Source organism: Pseudophryne corroboree, chromosome 5 (assembly GCF_028390025.1).
Source record: "Pseudophryne corroboree isolate aPseCor3 chromosome 5, aPseCor3.hap2, whole genome shotgun sequence".
Classification (NCBI taxonomy): domain Eukaryota; kingdom Metazoa; phylum Chordata; class Amphibia; order Anura; family Myobatrachidae; genus Pseudophryne; species Pseudophryne corroboree.
This window is the reverse complement of record NC_086448.1, coordinates 408,996,736-409,007,711: the sequence shown is the minus strand read 5'-3', so window position 1 is coordinate 409,007,711 and position 10,976 is coordinate 408,996,736. Positions and strand designations below refer to the sequence as shown.

Here is a 10,976-nt window from a genome sequence, read left to right as displayed (position 1 = left end):
GGGTGTAACCTTGCATCATCGTAGTCGAGACTTACAATGGGAGAAAAAAGAAGGCTCTTGTGTGGGCGCACTCTTAGAAAGAAGTTGATACAATATGTGAATTGGAAAAAGCTTAAAACATAACTTTTATTGATATTATTAAACCAAAATTTCCCATCCCAGGGATCAGTGAGAGAATAAAGATTTTGTAAAAAATGTTAAAATGTTCTGGTCTCTTTATTTCAAAGAGTGTTCGGAAAGGTTGTAGACATTGGATTGTCATACCCCCATTTCCCCTGACCAGTACAGGGTTTCTGTATTGATGGGACCGGGGGGTGGTCAAAACAGAATATTTACGAGAGTCCAAATAGACTTAATTTAGATTTAGTAGATTGGTAATCAATGGTCACCACACTAAGGATTAAATACCTGAATTATGTACAAATACAATCTTTATAGACAGAATTGGAGGCATTCAATTGCAATAAAGAATATAAAGACACTAATAGAGAAATACTGGATAGAATTAGTGGTGATACTGCTGTTGGTGTCTCGTATCACATGGAAAGGGAAATTAATTCCCCCTCTACAACACCAGGTATTCGCAGGCAGTCTCCTCTCCTGATACTGACCCGGCCCAACGCTGTTTTGCTTCCAAGATCGGACGAGATCGGGCGCTGGCAGCGTGGTATGGTAGTAGAGATTTATGTGTACACCAATGAGAGTGCACCTATATAAGAAATTGAGGAGTAGGAAATCAAGAAGGAGATATAGGAGAGAGAAATGACTAGATAAAGAGGGTGAAAATATGTGGATCTGCTTTCCACGTTAGACACGGTTCAGAGATTCCCACAAATGTGGTACAGTGCACCGAGAATCGTGGATGAGAGTCCACAAAATGAGTGAATAGAGAGATATATAAGATAGACAGTTCCTCTCAGAGGGACTGTATGGCAGGCTGATAACTTAAGTAGGGTAGTGGGGCGGTTTAACCGCTACAAATATTTATTAACACAAGGGACTAACAAGTCCTAATGGCACGGGGAAGACCTCCCTGGCGTCTCCCCCTTTGACCCTAATGTAAATGGAAAATAAATTATATCTCACAGAAGAGAATAGGATTCAGAAAGAGGTATATCACCATGCATAAAAAAATATTGATTAGAATAACAGAATTCAGATTGTAAACAGATTCCCACAATATCAGGGAGAGCATGCTTTAAACATCATGATTAGATATAGGTTATTTTGGATCAACAGCAGTATAGTGCAAATTAATTGTACAATAGAAGAGTATACTGATATCAAAATAACAAAAAACGTTTGTCCCAATATCAAAGTGGGAAAGATGCTGAAAGAAATGCCTGTGTTCGGAATAGAGTATTCTGTCTATATTATTTTTGATGCCATAATTATCTACAGACAATAATGAGACATAAGTGGTATAGAAAATAATGCTGACCTGGCCTCAGTTAGGAAACTGGGATTTGGCCCATATGTGGGAGAAACCCCTTATACACAAAAATCACACTGTTATATGGTAAGTGCAGATAGGATTAAATAATTTCCCTGATTAAAGTGTTGCTATCTGTGGGACATGACCACAAGATAGAAGGGGCTTACGATTCTCCAATCACTCCAACAGGCCACGTAAGCAGGTCAAATTAGCCTCAGGTACAGAGATGGCGCCGTTAGAGGACAGTGTGAGCGGACCCCCCCCCCCCCCCGCAGAAAACGCGTTTCGCCCGTAGGGCTTGTTCACTTCCGGGTTCTGTATGGTCAGGTGGGGGGACAGGTTTTTAAAGCAGCTGGGAGAGAGCATTATCCAATAGCGTGGGCGTGAGGGCGGGCGCTTGATCCCCGCTGGCGTCCGCGGTTGCTAGGAGCTCTCATAAGCAGCTATCCCACAACCAAAATGGCGCTAACAGCCTCCTGCTGTACCCACTCATTCAGTTCGTCCATCTGTCAGGCCAGTAAGTCTTATCATGCCCTCAGCGGTCTCTCATATAGCCCCAATATAGCCCCCTCTTGCCGAACCCACATCCCTATTACATGTTTTATGTTGCCTTATCCTTCCATTATTTAGGTCACAGGTCCCGCACCTGCTGTCCGGGGCTCGCCCTTATCCGTAACTCATCTTCCCTTCACTAATATGGCGGCTCTAATCTGGCGAGATTTGTGCTTTCCTATCTCGCCTCCGTAAACTTAGCTCCTAGCAACCTCGGAAGCCAGCGGGGATCAAGCACCCGCCCTCACGCCCACGCTATTGGATAATTCTCTCTCCCAGCTGCTTTAAAAACCTGTCCCCCCACCTGACCATACGGAACCCGGAAGTGAACAAGCCCTACGGGCGAAACGCGTTTTCTGCGGGGGGATCCGCTCACACTGTCCTCTAATGGCACCATCTCTGTACCTGAGGCTAATTTGACCTGCTTACGTGGCCTGTTGGAGTGATTGGAGAATTGTAAGCCCCTTCTATCTTGTGGTCATGTCCCACAGATAGCAACACTTTAATCAGGGAAATTATTAACCCTATCTGCACTTACCATATAACAGTGTGATTTTTGTGTATAAGGGGTTTCTCCCACATATGGGCCAAATCCCAGTTTCCTAACTGAGGCCAGGTCAGCATTATTTTCTATACCACTTATGTCTCATTATTGTCTGTAGATAATTATGGCATCAAAAATAATATAGACAGAATACTCTATTCCGAACACAGGCATTTCTTTCAGCATCTTTCCCACTTTGATATTGGGACAAACGTTTTTTGTTATTTTGATATCAGTATACTCTTCTATTGTACAATTAATTTGCACTATACTGCTGTTGATCCAAAATAACCTATATCTAATCATGATGTTTAAAGCATGCTCTCCCTGATATTGTGGGAATCTGTTTACAATCTGAATTCTGTTATTCTAATCAATATTTTTTTATGCATGGTGATATACCTCTTTCTGAAACCTATTCTCTTCTGTGAGATATAATTTATTTTCCATTTACATTAGGGTCAAAGGGGGAGACGCCAGGGAGGTCTTCCCTGTACCATTAGGACTTGTTAGTCCCTTGTGTTAATAAATATTTTGCAGCGGTTAAACCGCCCCACTACCCTACTTAAGTTATCAGCCTGCCATACAGTCCCTCTGAGAGGAACTGTCTATCTTATATATCTCTCTATTCACTCATTTCGTGGACTCTCATCCACGATTCTCGGTGCACTGTACCACATTTGTGGGAATCTCTGAACCGTGTCTAACGTGGAAAGCAGATCCACATATTTTCACCCTCTTTATCTAGTCATTTCTCTCTCCTATATCTCCTTCTTGATTTCCTACTCCTCAATTTCTTATATAGGTGCACTCTCATTGGTGTACACATAAATCTCTACTACCATACCACGCTGCCAGCGCCCGATCTCGTCCGATCTTGGAAGCAAAACAGCGTTGGGCCGGGTCAGTTATCAGGAGAGGAGACTGCCTGCGAATACCTGGTGTTGTAGAGCGGGAATTAATTTCCCTTTCCATGTGATACGAGACACCAACAGCAGTATCACCACTAATTCTATCCAGTATTTCTCTATTAGTGTCTTTATATTCTTTATTACAATTGAATGCCTCCAATTCTGTCTATAAAGATTGTATTTGTACATAATTCAGGTATTTAATCCTTAGTGTGGTGACCATTGATTACCATTCTACTAAATCTAAGTTAAGTCTATTTGGACTCTCTTAAATATTCTGTTTTGACCACCCCCCGGTCCCATCAATACAGAAACCCTGTACTGGTCAGGGGAAATAGGGGTATGACAATCCAATGTCTACAACCTTTCCGAACACTCTTTGAAATAAAGAGACCAGAACATTTTAACATTTTTTACAAAATCTTTATTCTCTCACTGATCCCTGGGATGGGAAATTTTGGTTTAATAATATCAATAAAAGTTATGTTTTAAGCATTTTCCAATTCACATATTGTATCAACTTCTTTCTAAGAGTGCGCCCACACAAGAGCCTTCTTTTTTCTCCCATTGTAAGTCTGTGTACTTTCTGGCTCTGGGCGCACCACCAACTAGGACAGCATACTAAAAATTGGAATACACGCCTTTTCCTTCCCACTAAAAAGGGTTACTCACTGTCCAACTTTGGTATTTTCTCTATACATTGTTATTACATTTAATGCAAATATCTGTGCCCGTACGCCCTGTGTTTTGTATCATCGTAGTCGACAGTGGAGTCAGAATCTGTGTCGGTATCAGTGTCTGCTATTTGGGATAGGGGACGTTTTTGAGACCTTGAAGGGCCCCGTGACACCGTCAAAGCCATTGATTGACTCCCTGTATTATCCTTGGACTCTGCTTTGTCTAATCTCTTATGTAATAAAGTCACATTAGCATTTAAAACATGCCACATGTCCAACTAATCAGGTGTCGGCGTTGCCGACGGAGACACCACAATCATCTGTTCCACCTCCTTCTTAGATGAGCCTTCCGCTTCAGACATGCCGACACACGCGCACCGACACCCCCACACACACAGGGATATATTTATATGGAGACAGTTCCCCAATAAGGCCCTTTGGAGAGACAGAGTATGCCAGCACACACCCAATGCCAACTGACACTGGAAACAAAATTCCCAGATAAACAGCGCTTTTATATAAATATATGTATATCTATACACTCACTGCGCCTTACAAGTGCCCCCCCCCCTCTTTTTTTTGCCCTGTGTCACCGTGTTCAGCAGGGGAGAGTCCGGGGAGCCAGCTTCTATGCAGTGTGCTGTGGAGAAAATGGCGCTGGTTAGTGCTGTGGGATCAAGCTCCGCCCTCTCAGCGGCGGGCTTCGGTCCCGCTCAATTTTTCAATACTGGCGGGGGATTTTAATATATATTGCCTCCGCAGCCTATATATGCTTGTTAGCCAGTCCTAGAGGTTTATTATTGCTGCCCAGGGCGCCCCCCCTGCGCCCTGCACCCATCCGTGCCTGCAGTGTGTGTTGTGTGTGGGAGCAATGTCGAGCAGCGTTACCGCTGCGCGTTACCTCAGAGAAGATCTGAAGTCTTCTGCCGCCTTTGAAATCTTCTTTCTTCTTATACTCACCCGGCTTCTATCTTCCGGCTCTGTGAGGAGGACGGCGGCGCTGCTCCGGGCGAGGGTGAGACCTGCATTCCGACCCTCTGGAGCTAATGGTGTCCAGTAGCCTAAGAAGCATAGCCTATTATTTAAGTAGGTCTGCTTCTCTCTCCTCAGTCCCACGATGCAGGAAGCCTGTTGCCAGCAGTGCTCCCTGAAAATAAAGAACCTAACAAAATTCTTTTCAGAGAAACTCAGGAGAACTCCCCTGTAATGCACCCAGTCTCCTCTGGGCACAGGATCTAACTGAGGTCTGGAGGAGGGGCATACAGGGAGGAGCCAGTGCACACCCATTCTAAAGTTCTTTATAGTGCCCATGTCTCCTGCGGAGCCAGTCTATACCCCATGGTCCTTACGGAGTCCCCAGCATCCTCTAGGACGTAAGAGAAATCACAGAGAAAAATACGTATCAGAGTATATCTTGTGAATATCCTATATTATTATAAAACCTGACACAGCAAGCCCCCTCAGGTTATAGAATATAGGGATAGCAAGTTTAGTGAGAGACACAAATGGAAACTACTTAGCAAGCTAATGCACACACATATAGTCACAGTTAGACAGTGCAGAGGTTATTACTAACAATAATACTGCACTGGACCAGCTTATATAGCTATGTAGTCAATAGATCTAAGAACTGGATGTATATCACAGGGTAATTGTACTAGAAACCCCTGACTAAATGCACTCTTTCTTAACTAACACTGTCTAAGTGACAGGTAGAATACTTAAGTGTCATGTAAAGTCACAGCGCTGTCAACCAGGCGGCTTTACACAGGAGGATTTGCCCAAGCAGTGCCAGGAACAGTGTAGCTGAGAGAAATGGCGCCCAAACACTGACAGGGAGTGAGGGAGAGACAGATATGCAGCTCCAGGGCGGGAACATTTGCGGGAAATGGTGCCCTGGGGCTGGGGGAGGGGCTCCAGGTCTAAGCCTTATCTCCCTGCTGGCAAAACCACCGGGTACTGTGGGCTACTAGTAAAATGGTTTTAAGGGAAAACCTGACCTGCACCCATGCCCTGGTGATCTAGTGGGATCGTCTGTACTGCCACAGTGTCCACCGCCAGCGCGCGCGGCCCGCCTCTCACTGACCGCGCCGGATCGCGATAAAGTACGGGTCCCGCGAGTGGGACCCACTCACCACCTCCCGAAGCGCGGCCACGCAATCCCGGAGAGCCCCCGTCGTATGTGCCTGACCATAGAAGAAAACCGGAGCCAACTGCTGTAGTTACCCGGCAACCAGGGCTCGGGAGTGTACAGCGCCACTGGGGAGAGATGGAGCTGCAGCAGTGAATGTCACCAGACATGTACACACTGCTGCAGCCCTTGAAGTCTTCACTTTTCTTCTCAAAAAGCTTTTCTTAGGGCTGCCCAGAGCAGCCCCTCTGTTATGTGCCTGCTTTCTGCTGCACCAACTACAAAACTGTGCTCCTGTGCAGGGAGGCGGGGTTATAGAGGAGGCGGCGCTATGCATTCTGGGAACAGTCAAAGCTTTTCAGCCTGTTGGTGCCTCGGATCAAGATCCTACTCTACACCCCCTATGTCTTTCCTTGTGGAGCCCAGTGTACCCCGCAGCAGAAATCCTGTTTTCTCATACGTCCTAGAGGATGCTGGGGTCCACTTCATGACCATGGGGTTTATACCAAAGCTCCAGTACGGGCGGGAGAGTGCGGATGACCCTGCAGCACCGATTGACCGAACTTGAGGTCTTCATCGTCCAAGGTGTCAAAGTTGTAATGCCGAGACCCCCGGGCAGCCGCCCAGGATGAGTCCACCTTGCTAGTGGAATGGGCCTTCACCGACGTCGGTAACGGCAATCCAGCCGTAGTATGAGCTTGCTGAATGGTACCTCTGATCCAACGCACAATAGTCTGCTTGGAAGCAGGACACCCAATCTTGTTGGGAGCATACAGGACAAACAAAGACTCTGTTTTCCGTATTCGAGCTGTTCTAGCGACATAAATCTTCAAAGCCCTAACCACATCTAGAGACTTTGACTCAGTGAACGTGTCAGTAACTACTGGCACCACAATAGGTTGGTTTATGTGGAATGAGGAAACCACCTTTGGAAGAAAATTTTGACGAGTTCTCAACTCTGCCCTATCTTCATGGAAGATCAGGTAAGGGCTCTTGTGAGACAAGGCCCCCAATTCCGACACCCGCCGAATGGATGCCAATGCCAAAAGCATCACCACTTTCCAAGTGTTAATCTTCAACTCTATCTCTTGTAGAGGCTCAAACCAATCCGATTGAAGGAACTGCAACACCATATTAAGGTCCCATGGTGCCACTGGAGGCACAAATGGAGGCTGGATGTGCAGAACCCCTTTCACGAAGGTCTGAACCTCTGGAAGAGAGGACAATTGTTTCTGGAAGAACACTGACAAGGCCGAAATCTGGACCTTGATTGATTTCAATCGGAGGCCCGCCTCCACACCAGCCTGCAGAAAATGGAGAAAACGTCCCAACTGAAACTCTTCCGTAGGAGTCTTCTTGGATTCACACCAAGATACATATTTTCTCCAAATACGGTGGTAATGTTTCTACCATACTCCTTTCATGGCCTGAATAAGAGTGGGGATGACTTCCTTGGGAATACCCTTTCTGGCTAGGATCCGGTGTTTGACAGCCATGCCGTCAAACGTAGCCACGGTAAGTCTTGATACACGCACGGCCCCTGCTGCAGCAGGTCTTTGCGAAGAGGAAGAGGCCAAGGATCTTCTATGAGCAACTCCTGAAGATCTGGGTACCAAGCCCTCTTTGGCCAGTCTGCGGCAATGAAGATTGCGCAAACTCTTGTTCTTCTTATGATCCTGAGCACTTTTGGGATCAGCGGAAGTGGAGGGAAGACATACACCGACCGGAAAGCCCACTGGGCCACTAGCGCATCCACCGCTATTGCTTGAGGGTCTCTCGACCTGGAACAATATCGCTGAAGCTTCTTGTTTAGACGAGATGCCATCATTTCTACTTGAGGAACTCCCCAAAGACTTGTCACCTCTGCGAAGACTTCTTGATGGAGGCCCCACTCCCCTGGATGGAGATCGTGTCTGCTGAGGAAGTCTGCTTCCCAGTTGTCTACTCCCGGAATGAAAATTGCCGACAGAGGCTTTACATGTTTTTCTGCCCAGAGGGGGATCTTTGTCACCTCTGCCATCGCCGCTCAGCTTTTCGTTCCGCCCTGCCTGTTTTTGTACGCGACTGCTGTTACATTGTCCGACTGGATCTGCACGGGATGATCTTGAAGAAGATGTACCGCTTGTTGAAGGCCGTTGTAAATGGCTCTCAATTCCAGCATGTGAAGGCAGGCTTCCTGACTTGACCATTTTCCTTGGAAGTTTACTCCCTGAGTGACAGGTCCTCAGCCTCGGAGACTTGCATCCGTGTTCACCAGGAGCCAGTCCTGAATCCCGAATCTGCGTCCCTCTAGTAGGTGAGAGCTGTGTAACCACCACAGGAGTGAAATCCTGGCTTTTGACGACAGGATTATCTTTCGGTGCATGTGTAGGTGGGAACCCGACCACTTGTCCAACAGGTCCCACTGGAAAACTCTGGCATGGAACCTGCCATGGAACCTGCCAAACTGTATGGCCTCATAGGCCGCCACCATTTTCCCCAACAACCGAATGCACTGATGGAGCAACACACTTGTTGGCTTCAATATCGGTTTCACCATTTTCTGGATTTCCAGAGCCTTTTCCACCGGAAGAAAGACTCTCTGAACTTCTGTGTCCAGGATCATCCCGAGAAAAGACAATCTTGTCGTCGGTTCCAACTGTGACTTTGGATAATTTATGATCCAACCGTGTTGTTGGAGTATGGACAGGGAGAGCGTGATGTTTTGTAATAACTGCTCCCTGGATCTTGCCTTTATCAGGAGATCATCCAGATAAGGAATTATATTGACTCCTTTTTGACGCAGGAGAACCATCATCTCCGCCATCACCTTGGTGAATACCCTCGGTGCCGTGGAGAGACCGAAAGGCAACGTCTGGAATTGGTAATGGCAATCCTCCAGACTGGAAATCACTGCCCAGAGTGATTCCATCTTGTACTTGAACCGTTTCAAGTAGATATTCAGATTTTTTAGGTTTAGGATCAGTCTGACCGAGCCGTCCTGCTTCGGAACTACAAAAAGGCTTGAATAAAACCCCTCCCCTTGTTGTGACAAAGGTACCAGGACTATGACCTGATCCTGACATAATTTTTGGATTGCCGCTGTTACTGCATCTCTTTCTGGAAGAGAAGCTGGCAAGGTCGATTTGAAAAATCAGCATGGGGGAACTTCTTGAAACTCCAGCTTGTATCCCTGGGACACTATTTGCAACACCCAGGGATCCAGGCCAGACAGAATCCAACCTTGGCTGAACAGTTTGAGACGTGCCCCCACCCGAGCGGCCTCCCGCAAGGGAGCCCCAGCGTCATGCTGAAGATTTGGCAGAAGTAGGGGTAGACTTCTGCTCCTAGGAACCTGAAGCCACTGTGGACTTCTTTCCCTTTCCCCTTCCCCTACCTGCAAAGAAGGGGGAACCTCTCGCTTTTTTGTATTTATTGGGCCGAATGGACTGCATGTGAGAGTGATATGTCTTTTTTGCCGGTGCAGGCGCAGAGGGCAAAAATGCCGACTTACCTGCGGTAGCCGCCGAGAATAAAGCATCTAGTCCATCGCCAAATAAGGCCTCACCTTTATATGGGAGAGCCTCCATATTTCTTTTGGAATCTGCATCCGCGTTCCACTGGCGAATCCGATACTGCCATGGTAGCGGCTTGTGAACTCAATAGTCCAATATCTTTCATCGCTTCTAGCATGTATGCGGCAGCGTCTTTAATATTCCCTAATTTAAGGAGTATCTCATCTTTGTCAATCGTGTCAATTTCAGATTATAAGCTTTCTGACCATTTTTCAATAGCGCGACTCACCCACGCGCAAGCAATTGTGGGCCTGAGCAGCGTACCATTGGCAACATAAATGGATTTCAATGTAGTTTCCATCTTTCGGTCTGCCAGCTCCTTTAGTGAAGCCGTGCCAGGTGCAGGGAGAATTACCTTCTTTGTCAACCTGGACAGTGCACTGTCTAACACAGGGGGTGACTCCCTTTTTTTCCTGTCCTCTACCGGGAAAGGATAAGCTATCTGAATTCTCTTGGGAATACGAAATTTCTTTTCGGGATTCACCCACATCCCCTCAAAGAGAGTATTAAGCTCGTGAGAAGGGGGAAAAGTGACCTTGGATTTCTTTTCTTTATAGAAATAAGCCTTCTCCTGAGGTACAGGAGTGGCTTCCGTGACTTCCAGAACTTCCCTTACAGCTACAATCATATATTGTATATTTTTAGCCAATTTATGATCTATTTCCCTGGAGTCACTATCGTCGACACAAGAATCAGTGTCGGTATCAGTATTCACAACATTTGCAAATGGTCTTTTATGTGACCCAGAGGGGTCGCCTGCGGATGGAAGAACAGAATCCTGAAAAATCACATCTTCCACAGATTTTCTCCAGCATTCAGCATGAGATTCAGCCTTATCTAATCTCCTATTGATATGATGCATACTATCACGTATTTCTTTCACCAATGCAGGCTCTTGGTGTGCCGGCAGCGCCACCACATTACAACTCTGTGTCCCTCAAATTCCTTCCTCCGGGGAGGAACTCCCTGCCTCAGACATGTCACACCCGTGTACAACACACACCGACACACTGGGACTTATAGGGGACAGACCCACAGTAAAATCTGTCAGAGGGACACAGTTTAGGAGCAGCCAGTTCACAACCCAGCGCCAAAGAAAAAATCCCTGTGTCCCTTTGTACACAGAGACAAAATACCTGTGTCACGTACTCCGTACACAGAAACCTTTAAGT

The 10,976-nt window shown here is 46.5% G+C and overlaps 2 pseudogenes; one reads left to right on the top strand and one right to left on the bottom strand.

Moving 5' to 3' along the window:
* Window positions 1–562: 562 nt before the first annotated feature.
* LOC134931444 (5S ribosomal RNA) lies at window positions 563–681 on the bottom strand (annotated as a pseudogene).
* Window positions 682–3,364: 2,683 nt separating this feature from the next.
* Window positions 3,365–3,484, top strand: LOC134929865 (5S ribosomal RNA; annotated as a pseudogene).
* Window positions 3,485–10,976: the final 7,492 nt, after the last annotated feature.